Source organism: Myotis yumanensis, unplaced genomic scaffold (genome assembly GCF_028538775.1).
Source record: "Myotis yumanensis isolate MYYU_CA2020_CCGP unplaced genomic scaffold, mMyoYum1.0.hap1 SCAF_5, whole genome shotgun sequence".
Taxonomy (NCBI): Eukaryota; Metazoa; Chordata; class Mammalia; order Chiroptera; family Vespertilionidae; genus Myotis; species Myotis yumanensis.
Window position 1 is genome coordinate 5,625,480 of NW_027223756.1, and position 24,129 is coordinate 5,649,608.

At 41.4% G+C, this 24,129-nt stretch overlaps 1 protein-coding gene across 7 annotated transcripts in view; it reads left to right on the plus strand.

Annotated features, from left to right (window-relative positions):
• The window catches only part of FBXW11 (F-box and WD repeat domain containing 11), a 101,208-nt gene that overhangs the window by 8,754 nt on the left and 68,325 nt on the right, over positions 1-24,129 (plus strand). For 2 of the 7 annotated variants that reach the window (XM_070414410.1, XM_070414412.1), the window contains exon 2: positions 695-856. The exons of 4 other annotated variants lie outside the window; for them this stretch is intronic. The gene's annotated coding sequence lies outside the window, so the exon portion shown is untranslated. Of the gene's footprint in view, positions 1-694; positions 857-2,673; positions 2,691-24,129 lie in introns of those variants that run through there. One more of the 7 variants, XM_070414414.1, reaches the window with a different exon arrangement.

Below are 24,129 nucleotides of genomic sequence, written 5' to 3' on the forward strand. Positions count from 1 at the left end.
AAAAGAATGTTCATAAAATGTGGACTGGGCTTATGTTTTTAAAGGTGTCAGCTAGTAAATTATTTATTAGTGTTCTTTACTATTCCCCCTAGTTTACTCACTGACTGCCTATTGTAGGGATTGACCTTTATTGAATCAAAGTACACTCTTAAATTATGCCATGTGTTTTTAAAAGTCCGTATTTTATTTGAGGGTTGAAGATTTGGGTAATGTGTAGATTTGATGTCTTATGTAGCAAACGAAAAGATTTCTTGTTAGGTGCTTAAGTAGTTATCTTTAATGGGAGGTATTTGAGCCCTCCCTGATCGTTCGCTTTGGCTGACAAACTTTGTAATGGTGGAGGGAGCTGTCTGAGAAAATGGAGAAAGAAGTTCATTGTAGCTGAATGGCCTGGCACAGTTCCTGTGGATGATAGTGTAACCAGTTAGCTGCTCTCATTTGGAAATTGCGTGCTATTTATCAGAGTAAATATTGGTATTAGGGATGTAAGCCTTTGCCATGTAGAATTTCTTACCCTTCTCTCAGCTCAGAGGCGAGGAATGCTGCTGCAGACTTTTTATGCCAAATAGCTTACTCAGGGGCTGTAACTGTGCTCAGATCCACCGCTCCGTTACCCTTCCTTCCATTTCTTGGTGGCTGTCCTGTGCCACTGGTGCCATGGTGGGTGTATGGATTGCTTTCTGTCTTTCAACAGTTACCGAAGTGCATGTTTGGGATTTTGTTGAAGAAAGCTGGATACAGTAAACGGAAAGGATCTTGGAAGCTGCTTGGCTGCTGTCTTTTCTCAGACTAGTCTGAAAGGGAACTCCCCCATTCATTCTGGACTGGTGGATCTGAAGTACAAAATATTGTCCAGGTAAGCAATTACCCTGTATTGTTTTGTTTTGTGGAACTCAACTTCCTGAAAGAAACTTAAAAACTTTTTTTTTTTTTTTACTTGTTGCATTCATAGGGAAAGGAAGAAATATTAGCTACGTGTGCTTAGTGCCTGTGCTTGGATGTGGATTAGTGAAGGTGCATGTGGCAGAAGCGCTAGTAAAAACTTTGTTGCAACATAAGAAATGCAGTTATTTTTATTATAGGCTTGAATGGTTTATGGTAATGGTCCTACAGGGAATTTTGCTTAAGGAATAGCTTGTAAAATATGGACAATAAATGATAATTTTGGGGCATTATCTCATAACTCATAGTTAAAACCTGGTCAAAATAGTTTCTGTAGTTACCACGTAAAGTAGTCTTTTATTCTCAGGACTCTTGGAGGGTCTTCTCAGGAAGAGTTATTAACTGGGACAACTGTTTATTGAGCAGCTGCTAAGTGCCAGGTACTGTTGTAGGCATGTGCTTTTTCTTATTCAGCTGGCACATGCTGTACCTGTATTTCACAGATAGTGACATGAAGCCCATAAGCATTAAGTGCAAGTAGCCCAGGGTCCTACAGCAAGTAAATGGCAGAGCCAAGCTTTCAGCTTGGGGCTGTGTATGTGCCTCCCCGCCTGACTACATTTGCTGAAGCTTGTACTTCAGCTTTGGGTTTTCAAATTGCCTATCCGCAAGAGCAAGGTTTTACAATAGGTTTCCACTAGAAAGAACACAGGGTCGGTCATTGTGTGGGACGATATTTTCATTATATCTGGTGCTCTCCCCGCTTAATGAGAAAATTAGAAAATCTTCAGTCAGTCCATCAAGCAAACACAAAGGTAACGTAGAGAGTATGAGAGAGGCAATGATTTAAATGTCACAACAGTTCTATAGAGGGAAGTATCATTTGGTCCAGTGAACTCAAACTTGTTTTTATTTCGGTTCCTCTTTCGTTGTTTTTGGTTATTTAAATAGCTCAGTAGCTTATTATGCAGAGTTCTTTTGGACCTCTGGTTTGTTAGCCTTACAAGTAAGACATTGTCAGGCAACTCTCTTGACAACATGAGTTTTTTTGGTACTTAATGTTCTCTCCAGGTTACTTTAATCTTTAAAAAGTTCTTTTTAGTGTAAGCTGACACTCTGACTTTGTTATCCTCCTTCTAGTTTAATTCTTTATATTTGCTAGTATGTCTCCTAGGTGAGCATTTTTATCACTTGTCATCCGAAGAGCTATCAGGGTGGTGGTGGTGGTAGAGACAATAGCAGTTAATACTTACTGGGCACTGACTCTGTATTGAGCATACTTTTAGACACTTTCTATGTCTAAACTCATTTTATTTTCATAGTAACCCAGTGAGGTGGGTACCATTATTTGTGTTTACTGATGAGGAAACTGAAGCATAGAGCAGTTAAACATGTTCAAGGCCACACATCTAGTAAGAGACAAAGATGAGATATGTTTCCAGACAGTCTGGTTTCAGAGAATATGCTTCTAACCCAGGGGTGGGCAAACTTTTTGACTCGAGCGCCACAATGGGTTCTTAAACTGGACCGGAGGGCCGGAACAAAAGCATGGATGGAGTGTTTGTGTGAACTAATATAAATTCAAAGTAAACATCATTACATAAAAGGGTACGGTCTTTTTTTTTTTTTTTTTTTTAGTTTTATTCATTTCAAACGGGCCGTAGTTTGCCCACGGCTGTTCTAACCTCTGCTATTCTGCCTCTAGTTTAGACTATCATCCAGTGATAAAAAGAGGGGCACAAATCCTGAAGTCTAAACTGTACATTCTGACGTGAAGAAATCATTGCAAAGGAAAGGAAACAATTGCTGTTGAGTATCTCTTACCTCCTCTAGCACTCCGATTCTGTTAGCCAGCGGGACCAGCTATCAGGCTTTTCCCAAGAGGCTCACAGTCGGGTTGCTTCAGGCTACCTTCCAGAGCAGTGCTGTCCAAGAGAACTTGTGGTGACAGTGGCAATGTTCAGTGTCTGTGCTGTTCAGTATGGTAGCGACTAGCCACAGTGGGCTATTTGGAAATGTGTTTCTATATCCGAGGAACTGAGTTTTTAATTTTAATTTACATTTAAAAAGCCACACGTGCAGTTTTAGAACTTGCCTTCATCTTCAGTCTGGTCCTTGGTTTAACATCCTTAGAAATTGGATCCGGTCAGCATGCTCAAAGCGGCTGCTATCCAGGGGTGGGCTTACCTTAACCAGCTGTGGGAGACTGATGTGGAAAGCCAGAATTCCAGTTTATTATTTTATAATGATATGTGCTTGTTGGCAATTTAATATAAACTTTTCTGATAAGTACATTTGCTTACTTGGTTCTAGTTAATATTCTGGTTTAATTTTTTCAACGAAGAAACAAGAGGTACCTGAGACTCAAGCCGAATGACTGGAATGTTCTCTCCTCACGTAGGTAGACTTTACCTACCGGGTCAGAGCAGAGTCAGGCAGCCTGGCTGGCATGGACTCGCCAGGGGAGTGAGGCACTTGCTGGACGGGACGGAGACAGCCTCATTCAGCTTGCTTTAGGGATGGGTGGTTTTCCCTGTGGCAGAACCTCCTCTTTCAGCCTCCCTGCTTGCTTTTACTTCCCAGAATCTTTTCCGATTAGGCATTCGTTCTTAGACCTGTTAATAAATTCAACTTGAATGCACTCTTGACTTCTCGGTCTGGGAAGCCTTTTGTTCTCCGTAAGGTGCCTTTATCACTGCTGTGGGCCATTTTGCGTTTATTTGGGACTTAAGAAGGCAGCTGAGTTTTCCTTGCTTCCCTGTAGCCTCTTTCTGTTGAAACGCATATTAGCTTATTTAATTTGGTCCTAAAGTATGGGGTAGAATAGGAACGTACTCATAAATGGTACACCTGGTGACACATGCTCTTTGTATTACATCATGTTATTAAATGTGCTTGTTTTCTGTTTACTACATCATTACTTTGGGACTTGTTCTTGCTCCTTCTGTTCTCAAAGTAGAAAGAGTAACAGAACTGAATTTGTATTTGGCCGCTAGCTTTTCAGGTGTATGCAAGATGGATGGAGGAGACCAAGGCAGTGAGACCAGTTAGTTCAAATGATCAATGATGAAGGTGAACCAAAGCATTGACAGTGGGCATGATGGGGGAGGGTGGACTTAACAGAGATGTAGGTGGTAGGATCTATAGAACTTGGAGATTGCTTGTAAGAGTAGGACACAGATGCAGTAGAGGATAAATTGTAGATTTTGGCGTGGGCACTAAGATATATGTTTTTTTCTTTTCCAAGATAGGGAATACTAGAAGAGCAGAGAAAGAATGAATTCAGTTTATGATGAATTTGAGTTGCCTAATGGTGAATCCTCTAGGAGGAGAAGTATCTAGCAGGAATATTGATCTGGAATTCACCAGAGAGAGCAGGGATAGAAAGATGTGAGAGTTTTTATTTAGCCTCAGTGGTAGCTGAGTTTACCTAGAGTTGTCAGGTTACTCAGAGCACAGCGTGAGGAATGTGTGTATGCTGGTATGGGAATGGGCTGCAACTCAGGTCATAAGATCATATTTGATGTTGGTCAAGGGGTTGGTTATCACTCTCTTCTTTCCATCTTGACCCGGGAATTCTGGTCAACCTGTTTCCAGTCAGCAAGTGAGTCCATTTGGCTTGGGTTGTGGTTTTCTTTTCCACTGTAAGGGTTTGTTTAATTGATAGAGGTACTGTTTTTGAAATGGTTGTTTTTTTTTAAAACTCCATGTTATAGCTATACATCTTCTGTGCATTTATGCAAATTCAATTCTCTGCATCTGGTGATAAAAACAAGGGAAAAATAACCTAAACAGTGAAGGTTCTGGATTAAGAGTGAGGTAGGAATGGAAATCTGCTCTTCCCTCAGCCTCAGTTCCCCAGTGCTTCTCACCGAGCTGTGATGAGTGTGAGTATGGTATTTTAAGACACACATTTTTAAACATCATATGAGGCCTGAGTGCTAGCCAGATATTTTATCCACCAGTCAGTGGAAGAAACAGTGAACTGTTCATGTGCTGGAGTGAAAATGAGCTGTGTTGGAATTTTTGAGATGGTGTGCGGGTCTAGTATGGCATATATTTAAGGCCAATTTTTACTATGTGCTATTTTCACCGTATGCACTGACTTCATCCCCTAATTCCCAGGTGAGCTGTAATTCCACTGTAATTAGGTTTGGTAATGAAAGCATGGAGATATGAAGAGTTCATTACAGCTACAGTCTATCACTACTTGAGAAATTTTTGGAATACATTCTGTCTGTCTATGGTACAGAATTCATGAGGTACAGGAAGAAGTACACAGGAAAACAAAGTCTCCCATTCCTTGTATCTCCAGCTACTCAACCACATTATTCTGTACCTTGATTTTTTTAAAATGTAAATTATGACATGGTCATCTTTCATACCAATTTCCAAAGAGTGCTCATATTTCTTGAGTAGATCATTTAAAAGCTGCATGCTGACTCATGGTCTGTGCTGTAATTTGTGAAACCAATCTGGACTGATACACATATGTATAGGCTATTTCCAGTGTTTTGCTATTACCTGTAATGCTGTAAAGAATAATGTAGTGTATATGTCATTTCACATGGAGGGGTATTCAGGACAGATTCCTACCAGAAAGCATCCCTGGGTAGGTGCTCTTCAAAACCTGATAGACATTACCACATTGCCCTCCTGTCACGGAGCAACAATTTCCACTATCACAGGCTTTGCTTGCCAGTGCTCAGATCCTGACACTCTCAGGATGTTATATGAATGTTAAGCTAAATGCTTTTTAAATGGTTTTCTCTCTTATCCCTCATAACTTTTATTATTAAAAATTTCATATATGTTGAATTGGGGGAAAAAAACCCCAGTACAACAAACCCTATATACTCTCCATGGAGATTCAATAATTGTTAACATTTTGCCATGTTTGGATTGTTTATCTGCCCCTCCCTCCTTCCCTCCCTTCTTTCTATTTATTTATTTATTTATTTATTTATCTTTATTGATTAAGGTATTACATATGTGTCCTTATTCCCCCATTGTCCCCCCACCCCCCACTCATGCCCTCACCCCCCTGTTGTCTGTGTCCATTGGTTAGGCCTATATGCTTGCATATAAGTCCTTTGGTTGACCTCCCCCTCTTACCTCCACCCTCCCCTACCTTCCCTCTGAGGTTTGACCACCTGATTGATGCTTCTCTGTCTCTGGATCTGTTTTTGTTCATCAGTTTATGTTGTTGATTATAATCCACAAATGAGTGAGATCATGTGATATTTATCTTTCTCTGACTGGCTTATTTCACTTAGCATAATGCTCTCCAGGGCCATCCATGCTGTTGCAAATGGTAAGAATTCCTTCTTTTTTACCGCAGTGTAGTATTCCATTGTGTAGATGTACCACAGTTTTTAATCCACTCATCTGCTGATGGGCACTTAGGCTGTTTCCAAATCTTAGCTATGGTGAATTGTGCTGCTATGAACATAGGGGTTCATATATCCTTTCTGATTGGTGTTTCTAGTTTCTTGGGATATATTCCTAGAAGTGGGATTACTGGGTCAAGTGGGAGTTCCATTTTTAGTTTTTTGAGGAAACTCCATACTGTTCTCCACAGTGGCTGCATCAGTCTGCATTCCCACCAGCAGTGCATGAGGGTTCCTTTTTCTCCGCATCCTCGCCAGCACTTGTCATTTGTTGATTTGTTGATGACAGCCATTCTGACAGGTGTGAGATGGTATTTTATTATCGTTTTGATTTGCATCTCTCGGATGATTAGTGACTTAGAGTATGTTTTCATATGTCTCTTGGCCTTCCTTATGTCCTCTTTCAAAAAGTATCTATTTAGGTTTGTTGCCCATTTTCTGATTGGGTTGTTTATCTTCCTTTTGTTAAGTTGCATGAGTTCCCTGTAAATGTTGGAGATTAAACCCTTATCGGTGATAACATTTGCAAATATGTTCTCCCATGCAGTGGGCTTTCCTGTTGTTTTGTTGATGGTTTCCTTTGCTGTGCAAAAGCTTTTTATTTTGATGTAGTCCCATTTTTTTTTATTTTCTCTTTAGTTTCCATTGCCTAGGAGCTGTATCGGTGAAGATACATACTGCTTCGGCATATATCTGAGATTTTGCTGCCTGTGGATTCCTCTAATATTTTATGGTTTCCCGTCTCATGTTTAAGTTCTTGAGTTTATTTTTGTGTATGGTGTAAGTTGGTGGTCTAGTTTCATTTTTTTTTTTTGCATGTATATGTCCAATTTTCCCAACACCATTTATTGAAGAGACTGTCTTGACTCCATTGTATGTTCTTGCCTCCTTTGCCAAATATTAATTGAGCATAGTGGTTTGGGTCGATTTCTGGGTTCTCTATTCTATTACACTGGTCTATATGTCTGTTTTAGTGCCAGTACCAGGCAGTTTTGAGAACAGTGGCTTTGTAATATAGCTTGATATCTGGTATTGAGATCCCTCCTACTTTGTTCTTCTTTCTCAGGATTACTGCAGCTATTGGGGGTCTTTTTTTATTCCAGATGAATTTTTGGAGAGTTTGTTCTAGGTCTGTGAAATATGCCGTTGGCATCTCCTTCCCTTCTTTCTTTCCCATCCTTCCCATCCCTTCTGTCTTTCTCTCTCCAAATATAACCGCCCCCCCTTTTTTTTGTTGTTAAAAATTTGAAAGTAGTCCTAGCTGGTTTGGCTCAGGGGATAGAGTATCGGCCTGCAGACTGAAGGGTCCTGGGTTCGATTTCCGTCAAGGGCACATGCCCAGGTTGTGGGCTCGAACCCCAGTGTGGGGTATGCAGGCGGCAGCTGATCAATGATTCTCTCATCCCTCTCCTTTCCTCTTTGAGTTCAATTAAAAAAAATTTTTTTTTAAAGTAAGTTGAAAACATATCTCCTAAGAATAAGGACAGTATCTGTCTGTTTCTCTCAAACCACACACACACACAGCCATAAATATATCTCTTTGTATACTACATATAGTCATTTTATACACATATAAAACCACAGTACTATTTTTACATCTAAGAAAATGAAAGTAATTCCATAATACAATATCAGATATTCAGTTAAATTTAAATTTTCCTAATTGTCCCAAGAATGTCTTTTCTAGTATCTCCCTCCCACTTTAATAAAAAAACAACAACAACCACTAGGAACCAAACAAAACACACCCTTTGTGTTTGGTTGTTTCTTTAATAGAACAATCCCTCTGCCCTTTTCCTCCTCCTCCTGGCATTGATTTTCTTTCTTTCTTTCTTTTAAAAAAAAAATATTTTATTGATTCTTTTACAGAGAGGAAGGGAGAGGGATAGAGAGTTAGAAACATAGATGAGAGAAAAACATCGATCAGCCGCCTCCTGCACACTCCCTACTGGGGATGTGCCCGCAACCAAGGTACATGCCCTTGACCGGAATCGAACCTGGGACCCTTGAGTCCGCAGGCCGACGCTCTATCCACTGAGCCAAACCAGTTAGGGCTGATTTTCTGTTTTTGAAGAGTCCAGCTCAGTTAGTTGTCATGTAGGGTGTGCAACATTCTTACTTGAGTATTTCCTCATGGTATCATTGAACTTGTTTCTCCAACTCCTGTACTTCCTGTAAACTAGAAATTAGGCGAGAGGCATGATTGCAACTAGGTTAAACATTCTGACTAGAATGCTTCATCAGAGATGAAGTGTACCTCGCTTTAAGTCACACTGGGAGACCCTTAGTGACAGGTTGTTTCATTCTGCATTATAAAGTACAGTTTTATTCTGTGCTATTAGGAAGGAATCTATGGGATGGCTCGGCACCTTGTATATATATATCCTGCTCCATTGCAGCCTTTCACCCAGTGGTTTCAGCATCCGATCCTGGAATCAATTATTACAATAGGAGTTACAACATTGTGGTTTTTCTGTCCTCCCGTCCACATTTCTTAGCTAGCATGCACAGCCGATCACCCTTTCTCTTCCCTCCTTCTGTGTACCACCATACTCTCATGACCTTTTATTTATTGAGTGTGTTACAGTCCATTATGGTCTTCATTGATGCTCAGATTGTCCAGATTTGGCTAATGAGAACCCCTTAGGGCAGCTCTTGCTCCCTTTCGACATGATCCCATCAGTATTTGTGTGTCTCTTGGCCTGCATATCAGGAATCAACCATTTCTCAAGAAGCTTTGGTTCATTCCTTTTTGTGGGGAATAGTGTTTTAGAAACCAAAATAATTGCTGTTGGGTTATCATTGCACCTTTACAGTGCACAGAGCTAAGAAGTATATTTAAAAGGGATCAGGAGTTCACCCTGGCTGGTGGCTCAGTGGTTGGAGCGTCATCCTGATGTGCCAGGGTTGTGGATTCGATCCTGCAGTCCGGGCACATCCAAGAATCAGCCCATGAGTGCATAAATGAGTGGGACAACAGGTCTCTCATTCTCTCGTTCATTCTCTCTCTTGGACTTTGTCCTTTAGGTCATAAGTTACAAGCTAGAAGCCGTGGATAGATAGAGCTCCACAGATACGTTATTTAATCTGCATAGATTTTAAAAATTGAGACATTTTATAGCAAAACACTTAATTTCTGGTTTCACCTGAAAACTGGAGTTAAGCAATGGCTGGCTGCCTTTCTGAGTCAGGGCTTGCACTTTTCCTGCTCAGCATGGCCCTTGTAAGTCCATCTTTATCTACTTTGCCCTGCAAGCTGAGCTGATACCTGCAGAGACTGGAGGAGGGGTTGAAGATGGAGGGTATGCTTTGGGAAGAGAGGTGGCTATGAAAGTTTGAGCAGGATCTGTGCTTCGTCAGTTTGGAGGGTTGCATTGCTGCAGGGAGACCAATCAGTAGATTGTTAGAATATTCCAGGGAAGAAAAGACAAAATAGTAACAGATGATGTGAAGATGAGGAAATAAGACATTTTAAATACAGAATGGATGGATTGTTTTGATAGATATGAGTGTGTGTATATATTGACAAGAATGTAAATCAGACTAAAAGCATGAAGTTCTGTTTCTAAAAAGCTCTGTATTCATAAATCAGTTTCTAGATGTTAACCACACACTTTCGTATTCTATTGGTTAATTGTGGAAGACAGTAGTTATATTTCATGGTTGTCATTGTGTAAAGTTTAGTTTTGTAATATGCAAATAACATGTTTTGACAAAAAGACTAACTCTGACTTGGTTTTATTTCTGAAAGTTGTGTATAAAGTGAAAATTTATAGCGATTTAAAAAAATCACTTTTCTTATGCAGTTATGCACTGCATAACAACGTTTCTGTTAGTAATGACTACATATATGATGATGGTGCCATCTATATATATAAAAGGCTAATATGCAAAACGTCCCCTTGGGAGTTTGACCGGGAGACCAGAGTTTGATTGCTTGCTATGACGTGTGCTGACCACCAGGGGGTGTTGCAGAATGAAGGAAGGCCCTGGCCAGCAGCCGGAAGGCCCCGATGGACCCTGATCACTGGCCAGGCCTAGGGACTGTACCCATGCACGAATTTCGTGCACCGGGCCTCTAGTTAGATTATAATGGAGTTGGAAAATTCCTGTCACCTAGTGACGTAGCCTGTGTGATGTAGTGCAATATATTACACAAATACTATGTGTTACAATTACCTACAGTATTCAGTACAGTAATATGCTGAACAGGTTTGTAGCTTAGGAGCTGTAGGGGGACAATTTGTCACCCCAAAATATGTTTATTTGGCATAAGGTTATTTTAGGCTGATTAATTTCAAGAAGCAGCTCTGAAAACCAAATAGAAGTTACCCTTTGTAAAAGACATTTACATTTGTAAGGGTGTCTCCATGGCCTTACCTGGAAGATGGAGTTGACTTTATCTCTAAGAAAGTCTTAGCAGCAGAAGACAAGGACTTAAATCTGCTTAATAACCTTACCTTGGTTTCCTGTGCTCTCCTGGTAAACTTCCCCTACTCCCAACATTTTTTGTCTTCTGATGAAGATGGTACTGTATTTTATTGAAGGTGTGGCTTCAGACACTTTGGTGAGTTACTCAGTTTTCCTGAGTTTTCCCCATTATGTAGGAGTATACATGTCATTAAACTTTCGTTTTTCTCCTGTTAACCTGCCTTTTATTTCAGGATGTCTCTGGCCAAGAACCCAGAAGGGTAGAAGGAAAATTTTTTTCCTCCCCTACAGAGCTGTAGGTTATACCATACAGCCTACGTGTGTGTGGGTCCATATACCATCTAGGTTTTTGTAATACACTCTATGATGTTCACACAACGATGAAATCGCCTAATGATGCATTTCTCAGAATGTGTCCCCCTCATTAAGCAGCACACGACTGTAATTATGGATTAAGTTTTCAAGCAAAAATATTAGCAACACTATATACTTAGTTTCAAAGAACTGGCTTCTTGTATTTAATTTTTCCTACAATCTCTGCATGAAGTTAATTAAAAGGATAGTGAGTTGACAAGGGACTGTCCTATACACTTAAAATTATACCTACATTAAGACTATATGTACTGTTAATAAGTATTTTGGAAATCTTCCCTGTCCGGTTGGGGCATGTCTTTATCCAGTCCCATTGTCAGTGCCATTACTCCAGGTATTTAGTAGTGTCACCAGCTCAGACAGTCTGAGAGTCATGAAGAACATGTATATGACTAGACCGGGAGTGAGAGTGACTCACTGACAGAAGCCGCACCTGGATACTGTATAATCAGCTTTCAGTTTCGAGGGATGAACAGAGATTGGTTAAAGGGCATTTGTGTGTGTGTGTGTATAACTTACATATAGTATAGAACATATATGTGTATACCACACTGTGTAGCTGCTACCCAAATCAAGATACAGAACATTTCCAGAGCCTCTTAAGGGTTTCCTCATGTCTGTTTGTTTGCCTCACTCAGTCAGTAAACCCTCCCAGAGATCTATTCTGGCCTCTTTCACTATAGGTTAGTTATGCCTGTTTTTGGATTTTATATAAATGGAATCATACAGCACATACTCATGTTTGCCCCTCCCCCAGTTCATTGTGATATCTATGAAATTCATTTATTTTGTTAACAGTAGTTTCCTCCCTATGTATTATCCCATTGTATATATAGTCCATGGTTTGTTTATGTTACTGTTGATGAATTAGTTGGGTTGTTTCCAACTTTTGGCTGCGGTTAGGAATAACACTTCCAATTTTTGGCTGCTGTTAGGGAGAGGGGAGAGAAACATCGATGTGAGAACGAGCCATCAATTGGCTGCCTTCTGCATGTCCCCCACCAGGGATCAAGCCCACAGCCTGCCGTGTGCCCTGACATAAGCAGAGTGGAATGCCTGGGTCATAGGATAGGCATGTTTAGCTTCAGTAGATACTGCTGAACAGTTTTCCAAGGGCTTGTGCCGGCTCACACTGCCTCTGATGTAGGGAGTGCTGCCATCACTTGTTTGGCCTGTCTTTTTAATTTCAGCCGTTCTGATGGGGTGCAGTAGTGTCTCTATTGTGGTTTTGTTCTTTCAGCTTCATCGAGGTAGTGTTTACATGCGATAAACTGCACTCAGTTAAGTGTTCTGTTTGAGTTTTGAGAACTATATACACTCATATATTTTTTATTATATATATATTATTATTATTTTTTTTTTTAAAATATATTTTATTGATTTTTTACAGATAGGAAGGGAGAGAGATAGAGAGTTAGAAACATCGATGAGAGAGAAACATCCACCAGCTGCCTCCTGCACATCTCCTACTGGGGATGTGCCCACAACCCAGGTACATGCCCTTGACCGGAATCGAACCTGGGACCTTTCAGTCCGCAGGCCGCTCTATCCACTGAGCCAAACCGGTTTCGGCTATATATATATTATTGATTTTTTACAGAGAGGAGAGGTGAGAGAGAGAGTCAGAAACATCGATGAGAGAGAAACATCGATCAGCTGCCTCCTGCACATCTCCTACTGGGGATGTGCCCGCAACCTAGGTACATGCCCTTGACCGGAATCGAACCCGGGACCTTTCAGTCCGCAGGTCGGCGCTCTATTCACTGAGCCAAACCGGTTTCGGCTATACAATCATATAACCACTACCACAACCAAGAGAGAACATTTCTACCGCCCAAAACTTCCCACACTCTCTTTTACGGTCCCCACCCCATCCCTGGCCTCCAGCAACCTGCTTTCTATAACTATGGATTTGTTTTGCATGTTCTAGAATTTCATATAGATGGAATTGCACAGCATGCTTATACTGCATGTACTCTTATGATGTTTGGCTTATTGTGCCCAGCATAATGTTTTTGAAATTCATTCTTGTCATATCAGTTGTTCGTTCCTTTTCATTGCTTAGCAGTGTTACTTTACACAGGTATACACCAGTTTTGTTTATCCAGTCTTCTGCTCATGAATATTTGGGTTGTTTCCAATGTTCAACTGTTAGTGATAAAGCTTGCATGAACATCTGTGTTCAATTGTTTTCATTGATTTTTTTTTTATATAGAGACAGAGGAAGGGAGAGGGAGGGTGAGGGAGAGGGAGAGGGAGAGAAACATCGATGTGAGAACGAGCCATCGATTGCCTGCCTTCTGCATGTCCCCCACCAGGGATTGAGCCACCACCTGCCATGTGCCCTGACCAGGAATAGAACTCTCAACCTTTCGGTGCACAGGATGATGCCCAACAGACTGAGCCACACCAGCCAGGGCTGTGTTCAGTTTTTGTTTAGACTCTTGGGTATACCTGTTACCGGAAAGGGGACCTGGCCCTGAACAGGTCTGCCTAGGGCCGGCTGGTAGTGTGTGGGTTCTTGACTTCATGCAGGAAAGGTTTCACAATGCAAGTGCAGGTGATTTTTAGAGGAAGTTTATTGAAGGTGGGACAGTGAGACAAGGAAGAACCTAGGATAGAAGAAACAAGGGAGAGAGACTAGGTAGGCAGTGAGCCTAGGCTGGGCTGCTTTGGCTCACTAAGTAGTCAGAGAAAAGGGGGTCCTGGGGACAGGTCAGGGGGTTAGCCTGGGATAAGCTGCCACTTCCATTGCTCCCTGGTTGCAAGCCTCAGGGGGTCCCTTAGAGTTTAGGAGATGCGTGCCTGTGGGGGAAGGGAAAGGCTCAGGTGTGCTGGAGGAGGAGCGGACAGGAAGACCTTAGTTTATGAGGGATTTTAAAAGCTAGGCCTTTAGGGGAGGATCTCAATAGAATATTCATCAGTTTTATGCTGATAGGCCAAAGTGAGATTTATTCCCTTAACTTCATCTGTCCTTGGGTGTGGTTGGCAAATGGCACTAGTTGGATTCCTGCTCTCTCGCCCTGAGTAGGGTGATTTGAGCTATTTTCCGTCTGGTTGGGGAGGAGTGTAAACCGTTTCTCTTAAGGTCCTTGGTTTAGGGAAGATAGGATTTTGTGGTTGACTAGATGCTTGGCCATTTAACTATCTGTCTCAGTCCCCTGTTCTGCTTGTCCTGGCTCATTAGCCTGTCTCATACCTGGGAGGGGAATTGCTGGGATGGTGTAGATGTATGCTTCCCTTTTCAAGAAACTACCAGATCTTTTCCCAGTGTGGTTGTGCATTCCTATAGTTCCTTCCACAGTATATCACCGTTCCAGCTGCTATACATCCTCATCAGCACTTGGCACTGTCATTCAATCTTAGCCATTCGGATAGGTGTGAGGTAGTATCTTATTCTAGTTTCCCTGATGACTAATGATGAGCATTTTTTTCATGTGCCTATTGGCCATTTAGATATTGTCTTTAGAGACGTGTCTGCCAAATTTTTTGCTCCTTTGAAAAAAAATAGAGTTGTCTTTTTCTTACTGATTTGTGGGAGTTCTTTATAATAATCTGGAAATGCGTTCTTTGTCAGATACACATATTGGTTTTCATTGTCTAGATACTGTCTTTTGATAGACAGATGGTCTTCATACTAATGAAGTCTAATTAATCAATATTTTATAGTTATTGTTTTTTGTGTCCTATTAAAAATTTGTTGCTTACCCTAAGGTGTTGAAGATACCCTGTTTTCAACAGTTTTTAAGGAATGTGTAAATAATAGTACTAGGCTCAAGATTCTTTCCCCCATATGGTTGTCTAGTTAGTCTACCGCTACTACTTACACATACGTTAGAACATTGTTGAAAATTGTTGAATAAGAAATTTGTATTTTCTTTTTACAGAAGTAATCCATGTTTACTATAGAAAAACTAAAAATAATGTAAGTAAGAAAAAAGAATAAAAGGTTCTCCTAATGACTTAATATTTGGTGTACTTCTCTTTCATTTACATATTTTTCTTTCATGTATATTTAAAATGTTTTTTACACCTAAAATTGTTTTGCAAACTGCTTTTAAAACTCACCAATATTTGTAGCATCTTTCTGAATCATTATATATTTCTTTATAATATTTTGAAGGGATGCCTAATATATATGAATGTGCAGATGGCTAACTAGTTAAACTCCTTTATTAGACATTTAAGTTATCTGTAAATTATAGCAACTTAAAGCTAGGTTTCTCTTTCTTGTAATTTTATCTTTAAAAGCATCCTTGGGGTTAGTTCTAAGATGTGGACTTGTTGGTTTGAAAGGTGTAGACATTTTTAAGAGCATGTGTATTTCATGTTTTTTGTTTTTTATTGATTTTAGAGAGGAAGGGAGAGGGAGAGAGAGATAGAAACATCATTGATGAGAGAGAATCATTGATTGGCTGCCTCCTGCATGCCCCTACTGTGGATTGAGCCTGCAACCCAGGCATGTGCCCTTTACCGGAATCGAACCTGGGACCCTTCAGTCCACAGGCCAACGCTCTATCCATTGAGCCAAACTGGCTAGGGTGAGCATTAGTATTTTATATAGCCAAAGCTTTTACCCACTTTCTATTACCTGTATGAACATGACATGACAGACCATATTTTCTCTATGAAAGTACTGTTTTCTTCATTTTTCTGCCAATTTAGGGTATTAATATTTAAAATCCCAATTTGGCTAAACAGATTAAAATTTGTTTAATTGCTAGTGTTATTTGGCATAGTTCTCTTATGTTTGTGGTTATTTGTATTTCTTTTGTGAAAAAGGGAAATGTTTAGATCAGCTGTGGTCCTACTCTGCTGATTCTAGATCCAGGTGCCTTTGGGGAGCGAGGTGGAAGGAAGTCCCCAGGGTGAGGAGCTTCTGAGTTCGTTGTGGCTGGCCCAGGGCCGCCCTTTAGCGATGGAGGTGGCCATTCCTGTTAGTGGCAGCTGCACAAGGATCTGCTGTGCTCAGCACACACCCCCGACCAGCTTCAGCCCTGCGCTGGCCGGGCCCTGGCTCCGAGGCCCTGAGGAAGCACTTCAGTCACGGTTGGCCTGGCTGGCTGCTTCAAGGACACTCCCTCCTACTGGCCTTTGTTGCTTGAGCTGGGAGGTGAGGCTCTGCTGGGAACTCCTGCCACTTCTTAGGTAGGCTTTCTTTTGTTCACTTGCAGCGAACCCTATTTCCAGTCCCGGAGGGCACCCTTGTCCGGTTTCCAGTGCCAGCATAGGTGGCCTTGTATTTTGATATGTCTTTGATGATTTTAGTTGCACCAGTTAGAAACCCCAACCTTGACACCTCTATTTTCTTCCTGAGTCTTGTCTGGTTTTGCTCTTTTCACCTAGTTTTTTGTTCTTCATTCTCAGTGACCCTCCCCCCTCCCCTCCTCCAGGGCACCAGACACTGTCTTGACCTAACAAGCATTATCATTATTCGTTACCAGGGTGGCTTCACCCTTTCCTCCTTTCTTGCCTGTTAACCTCTGCATGTCCTTCAGAGGTTCGCTCAAGCATGAATTCCTCAGAGGTTGTGTCTGGGGTCCCTGAGTCCCCCTACAGGCTAGATTCCTTTGTCATGTTCTTACAGCACGGAGTTCGTTTTCTTTACGCTGTTAACATCATTATAATTGATACACGTATGGCATAATTCCTCACTGAACAGGCAGTTCCCTTATTAGAAGGTAATCTCCGTGGGGACAAAGATCATGTCTGTCATGTCATGTTTAGTTCACAGCATGTTCTCAGCACCTGGCACAGTGTATGCCAACTGTTGCCCAGTTAAGTGAGGGAATACATTTGGGCGGGCAAATGAGAATTACCATCTTGTATCAGAAGTTTGTATGTGATTGTAAAATGAATACATTCACTCTTTAAACTCTTGGTACTATTTTTCAATATCCTCTCTTAATTTTAAAATGATTTGATCCTGAAAATTAAGCTTTGGTATTAGAAACTCCTTTCAGATCAAAAAGCAAACTTTCTTTCTAACTCTAAACCAGATTTAATCTATGCGGTTCTCACTAATGCTTTCACTGTCCTTTTGAAGGAGCTGACACTGCTAATCTTTCTTTTGTTTTCTCCTTCCCTCTCTCCCTCCCTTCTCCCATCCTTCCCCCCTCCCTCTTAAGTGAATATTGGGCCTTTACAGTATGACTTCATTACTTCCTTTGTGTGGAAGTTCCAGAGGGTTGTAGTCTGAACCTCATAGTTGACTTGGTTGCAGCATGTATTTAGCAGTAATTGTCTGCTTTTGAGATTAGGTGCTTTCAAGGGGATACATCCCACCAACACCATGTGAGAGAGGTAGAGGACCTGGTCTAGGAAGACATTTTAAGAAGATGGACAAAATGCCTGGCAGGGTCCCTTTCAGCTCCAGAATTTAATGAAATCTCTGGCTTCAAGCGGTGAGAAAACTCCACTTACCAGTTGTCCGCAGGAGACAGACAGTGTGAAGGGAATCAAAGCCGTCCTCGCTGTGCAGCTAGCAGCGGGGCCCCTACTCAGGCAGCCCGAGCCCCTGGCGGGAAGACAGGCGCATTCATCTGTCCTCAGCCCAACGGATTGTGAGCCACAACTTGGTTCTTATTTGAAAACAAGGTCAGCTTAGGATAAGGAGCAATAGGCTACAAGAGAAAGTAGAACAAGTGTAAAGTTTACTATAAGTGTAAGTGAGGGATGATAAAATGTGCCCCTTTATATCTTAGCATTGACAGCTATCTTTTTCATGCTATTCCTAGTCAATGAAGCAAAATTTTGGTTACCACCGTTTTCTAGCCCGCCCCTCTCCCCACCACCGTGCGTGTGCATGTATGCGTGTGTGAAATTTTAAACATTGAGGTTCTACCAACTTAGAATATGTGTTTCTCTGGGAAAGGTTTGGTTAAGTCTCTGAAAATGAATATGTATTGGAGAAATGAGCGATGTTTAGAAAATAGTTGAGGGCTTGTTTAAATGTTAGTATAAAAGAAGATTTTTTTACCCAGACCAACTTTCATTCTACAGGTGCTTATTAGAGACCGTTATGAGATGGAAGTTTTGCAAGTCTGGAAGTGGTTTTTAAAATACCATTAGTTGAGTTTACATTTTAACACTCTTGAAAACAGTGACACTGCATTTTAAAAAATATTTTATACTTTTCAGGAACTTACTCATCTTTCTCCCTTTAGTGAACCAGAAAACAATATAGCTTTATTTCCTGAAATAATTTTTAATACCAGAAAATTTGGTTTTGGGAATTCTTGTGTTATCCATTGAAGCATTTAGTGTACTGACATGTTCAGTAAACTTTTGAATGAAAAAGCATTTAAAATGATGAAGTTAAAATAGGATTATGTGCTCCGACTCTAATTGAGTCAAACCTAATTAAGAATAGATCCTGTATAACAAAAGGCTAATATGCAAATTGACCAAACGGTGGAACAACTGGTCGCTATGATGCGCACTGACCACCAGGGGGCAGACTCTCAACACAAGAGCTGCCCCCTGGTGGTCAGTGCGCTCCCACAGGGGGAGCACCGCTGAGCTAGAAGCAGTGCTAAGGATGTCCGACTGACAGCCTAAGCTGACAGCCCAAGGGCTCCCAGACTGTGAGAGGGCACAAGCTGGGCTGAGGAACCCCCGCTCTCCCTGCTCCCCCCACCCCGCCCCCTAGAGTGCACAAATTTTGTGCACCGGGCCTCTAGTATAATAATATTCCAGAAGTCATCTTCTTGAAAGTGATATCTCTTCCTAGAAAAAATGAGAATGTTTTCACTATGTTGGAGAAAAAAAATGTTTTCACTATGTCCTAATGCTCTTTTTAAAACACGGTACACTATGCACTCTCTTACTTGAAAATAGGGTAAGGATTTGGCTCAATATATTATAGGGCAACTAGAGGCCCACTGGGGGGGCGGTCCCTCAGCCCGCCTGTGCTCTCTCACAGTCCAGGATCCCTCTGGTAGCCCAGGAGCCCTTGGGGGGATGTCCACCTGCTGGCTTAGGCCCTCCGGCAGTCAGACATCTGTCTGGCAGCCCGGGAGCTCTCGGAGGATTTCCGACTAATGGCTTAGGCCCGTGGTCGGCAAACTGCGGCTCACGAGCCACATGCGGTTCTTTGGCCCCTTGAGTATGGCTCTTCCTAAGCCTTAGGAGTACCCTAATTAAGTTAATAACACTACCTACCTATATAGTTTAAGTTTAAAAAATTTGGCTCTCAAAAGAAATTTCAATCGTTGTACTGTTGATATTTGGCTCTGTTGACTAATGAGTTTGCCGACCACTGGCTTAGGCCCACTCCCCCTGGGGGAATTGGGCCTAAGCCATTAGTCGGACATCCTTAGCTCTGCCATGGAGGTGGGAGAGGCTCCTGCCACTGCTGCTACGCTGGCCAGCCATGAGCCAGCTTCTGGCTGAGCAGCACTCTTCCTGTGGAAGTGCACTGACCACCAGGGGGCAGCTCCCACATTAAGCATCTGCCCCCTGGTGGTCAGTGCACATCATAGTGACTGTCGTTCTGCTGTTATGGTCAATTTGCATATTGCCCTTTTAGTATATAGGATGAGATCTTCTTGTACAGACACTTGCAGAAATTCTGCCTACAGGTTTTTGGCTGGTGAGACTGGGTAAGAGGACTAGGAAGGTTTGCAGTGAGCACCTGTGCTGGAATGGTAAGGAAAGGGAAGTCCTACTACCTCAGAGAGGGCCAGGAGCCCTGGATGGATAATGAGAGCAGGTGTCTCTTCGTTCTCAGATCATGCCTGAAAAACAAGGTGAGTTTTTAGTTGCCTCCTGGAAGTTCTCTCAGGTGCAATGCAATATGGCATATGGATTGTCAGATATTTAGAAGTTGTAGCCTCATGAGGCAGAACACCATTGCTTAAGAGCTTTCTGGCTAGGTACTGTCAGTTAGCTATCTAGAAGCCACAGGCATTGAAATGAATTTGGGCAGTGTCTTTGTCACTTCAGAGTGCAACCAGATTTTGAACAACTTTGAAGAACAGCCTAGAATCCAGGGGCAAAGTGCTATGACCAGACCCCCGAGTAACAGTGTGGAAATGCCAGCTACTGTGGAGGTGGCCTGGAGAAGAGAGGATTGAGAAACTTCAGTAGTATATTGCCAATTGTGTACTGGCTGCATATGAAAAAATATGGTACACAAAAGAATCAATAAAAAAATCACCTGTATTTAATTCTAGATATTTCGTATGTGTTTTTTAATAAATAAAATGGGGTTATAGTATAAGTCCTGGTTTGTAGCTTTTATTTCATTTAATGTTTCTTGAACTATTCCAGTACATTGTAACTTTCTTTCTATATATTGCAAACTTCCTCTGGGTTAGTAAATGTACTGATCCTACAACCATGATTTTTATTTGGTGGACACATAATATTCTGTCTTCTGGATAATCTGGGATTTACTTAACCAGCCCCTATTTTTGGGCAGTTTTTCCTTTCTAGTATGACAGTGATAAATGTTTTAGCTATATTTTTGTATCTATTTTTTTTCCTTAATACACTTTTCTACACATGAAATTGCTGAGGCAAATGAAGTGCCAGTTTTTCAAGTCTTGAATATGTTTTGAGAGGATGCATGCAAGAGGTTGTACCAATTACACTTCAATCTGCAGTATAGATGAGTGACTAGTACATAAAATTTGAAAGTAAACAGAGGAAATTACTGCTTTGGGGAGTTTAATGTCAAGCGAAGGAAGTGACAGGCAGTGTAGTTCAGGGAAGAATGTAGGGATTTGGAGTCAGAATTGCAAATCTGCTGCTTTTGACCTCTGCAAGTTAATTGGTCCTCAGTTTCTTCCTTTGTGAAATTAAGGTACCTGTCTGGCCAGACATGGTTTGAGCGTTCCTGAGGTCACGATAGCTGTCCAGTGTCAGGCACCTAGTAGGCACTCTGAAAATATCGATTTGCACCCCGTTCCAGTTTATGCTCTTTTGAAAATTTTCATTTAGGTTTACCGTTTTCATTGAAAATGAGGTTAAACTTACAGTTAGGTGGTGGTCTCCCCCAGTCCTGAACAGCAGTCCTAATTGGGCCACAGATGTTAGCTGACAAAGGCTCAGATGTACTTAATTGAACTGTTGTTTAATTCTCTCCAGTCTCAGGATTTGTGGATCTTGGATAAATCCCATTGGAATTGGGTTCAGACCGATCTAACCCGGGGTTTGCTGGGGGAATCTGTTCCTTCTTGGCAACTGACCCTGAGGTTGGTCCTAGTACAACTGAGGATCCTTGTGTCTATGCCAGAAGTAGATTATTTTGTTACATTCTGTTCTCTGTGGTGGTGCTTAGAATAGAGATTCTGCTTCTCCCCCATACCTCTAAATCCTCCCTCTCTCCCACTTCTCTGGAGTTCTGAAAAACCTGGTGACATTTTTGATTCATGGGTGGTGATGCTGAAATGGACAAGGATTTTTTTTTTAACCTCTTTGGAATTACTCAGGAACAAGCTATTATTATTTTGATCTTCACTGCTGTTTCTGAGAGTTACTAGGTAAAATAATTTTCTAGCATCCAGCGTTTTAACACCTTTAAACTACAGGTATTTATATAATTAGTTATATAAAGCATCACTTAAAATCACACAAGGTAGTATTAAAATATTAACCATAAGTAACAGATGTTCATTTGAGAAAAATCAGATAATATGGATGAATAAAAATTTAAAAAGAAAAATTACCCTTCATCCTTTACCAAAGATAACTCCAAAGATCCATTTTAATTTTGTTAACTTTTGGGTTCTGGAATTTTATCTTAGATAATCATCCCAGATAAGATAATTGGAATTAAAAGTTTTGTTTTTTAATTGTAGGGTTTAATGAAAGTTTGGGCTCTGTCTTTGAGTTCAGAATTTCTGTCTGGCTGTGTTTGAATCTCTAAAACTTGATAGATAGTAAACTTCAGTTTTCCCCATTTTTCCCCTTTTTCCCCTCCTCCTTCCACTGCCTGCTTCTCCCCATGCCCTTTCTTCCTTTAACATACATTCTAGCCTGAAAACACCCCGTGTTGTATTATCTGTATGTGGCGTCCCTGGGTGGGCGCCAGATGTGTAAATGTGTATGTGTTTCCCCACAACCCGCGTGGTTCAGGGTTCAGGATCTGGAAGAGGGGCCGCACACAAATGAAAGAGACGAGACGAGATAATTTGGAAATTGGGGGGCCAGGCCAGAGCCCAAGAGGATGGACTCCGCTTGTGCTCAGGCCTCACCGTCATTTTATTCAGTTTGGGATCCACCCATAGCCCTTAGGCAGGCAAGTTCCAGTAACGGGCAGACTATCTTATCAGAAAGGATTTACATGATAATAGATGGGGAAGTTGCTTCAGCCACCATTGTCTGGACTAAACAGTGGGTGCACAGCCCTGACCTTTGCCAGGGCTCAAGGGTCACCAGCATTCCTTCCGGGCTCCTTGTCCACACCTCTCTGCTAGAGGAGACAATAGGCGGCTTCCCACATTATCTGTAACTTAGTCCTATAGTACAGTTGCTAAGAATTAAAGCATAGTTCCTTTCTTAATTTATGTCACATGGTTACTCTCAAATACTGTTACAATAAAATACCATTATAAGGAAAAGAAAGTCATTTATAAATTAAGGCAGGAGGCCACTATTCAGTTCTTTAAAGGGCTTTGGAAAAATGCCTTTAAATTGTGAATTGACTTTTATTTTACAACCTGATTACTGTATTATGAATCTTTTAGTTTTAAAAAACAAAATAGTGATTTTGGTGAGAGTTTGCTTTCTTACAGGTTACCATCAAGCATTTAAACAGCAGAAGCCTACGTTCTGAATCTTTTTAGAGTTTTGTGGCCCTATTTTCAGTACCACTTGCTACTTCTTGAAAAGCAAGTCTGAGAATTCCCACACAGTAGGACAATCCCTGATTTGGATTAACTTGAATGCTTTATTTGCTTTGAGCTGAGGACAGCCTCCCGTAGAAAGAAAATAGATGTTCTGTCGCTTTCACACCTAGGATTAGAGAGCTGCCTTTATATAATCTCCTTGAGCCCACCTACTGTGTGATTCTTCAGCACCAAATCCCCACTCCTGGATAGAGATTCCCAGTGCAGAGGGTGTAAGCCCAGTGGTTGCCATAAAATGGACCTTTCATGTCACCCCCTCTGTATTCAGTGGCCCCCATTTCACGATCATGGTGTTTTTTGCTGGAAGTGTTATTGGAAAACAGAACCTAGGCTGAGTGTAAAAATGGGCTTTAGGCATGTGCTTCCAGAGGTGAGCGCTGGCGCGCAGGTCTGCTCTCTGAAGCCCCGCTAAGAGAAATTAATTGTAAAACAAAAACGAGGGACTGTTTTGCAGTTTCTCTGAGAGACTGACCTCTTTAACGTGCTTCCCTCCAGCTGCCAAGGGTCATTCCTCTGCTTCACACAGTTTAATAGTTGTCTCCTCATTGCCTCTAGCAGTGGTTTAAACTGAAAAGTTTTTGATGTCTCATTTGAAGGAATTAAAAGATTGAAAACACTTTATTTCACGACATTATAAAAACATACATGGTTATTGTACTGCTTCCTTCCTCTCGTCATCGTTGGATTGCTGTTGATCAGACTTCTTTTCTCTCTATTCTTGCATGTGGCAGGTTTGCCCACATGTCCTGGGAAGCATAGGTCTTTCTTTGGTGCTGGCTTGAATTGTCACGGTTTGGCTTGATGGTAAGCTTTACTCCCTTCCTCTTAGTCAGAAAACCTCACCTCCACCCTTGCCGGAGTGTTGCATGGCCTTCTCTCCCTCTGACAGCTATTGTTGGAACGGTGTGTATGCTGAGTTCAGGAATGAAAGTCTTGTGCACGTTGATAAAATATTGACCGCACACCAGGGAAGGATTGGCTGTTTACCAGTGAGCAATAGCGTACATTGTAAGAGCTGTTGCCCTGCAGGATGAAGCCCAAGTTCGATAGAATGGTTGGTACAGGAGAGACCTCTGTGATTTGGCTTCTTTCTCTGTCTCTCTCTAAACTTTTCCTCATCTCACATTTAAATACCTTAGTAATGCTAAATTCTTTGCACATCCTTGAACAGGATTCCACTTCTTAGCTCTTTGGCGTTG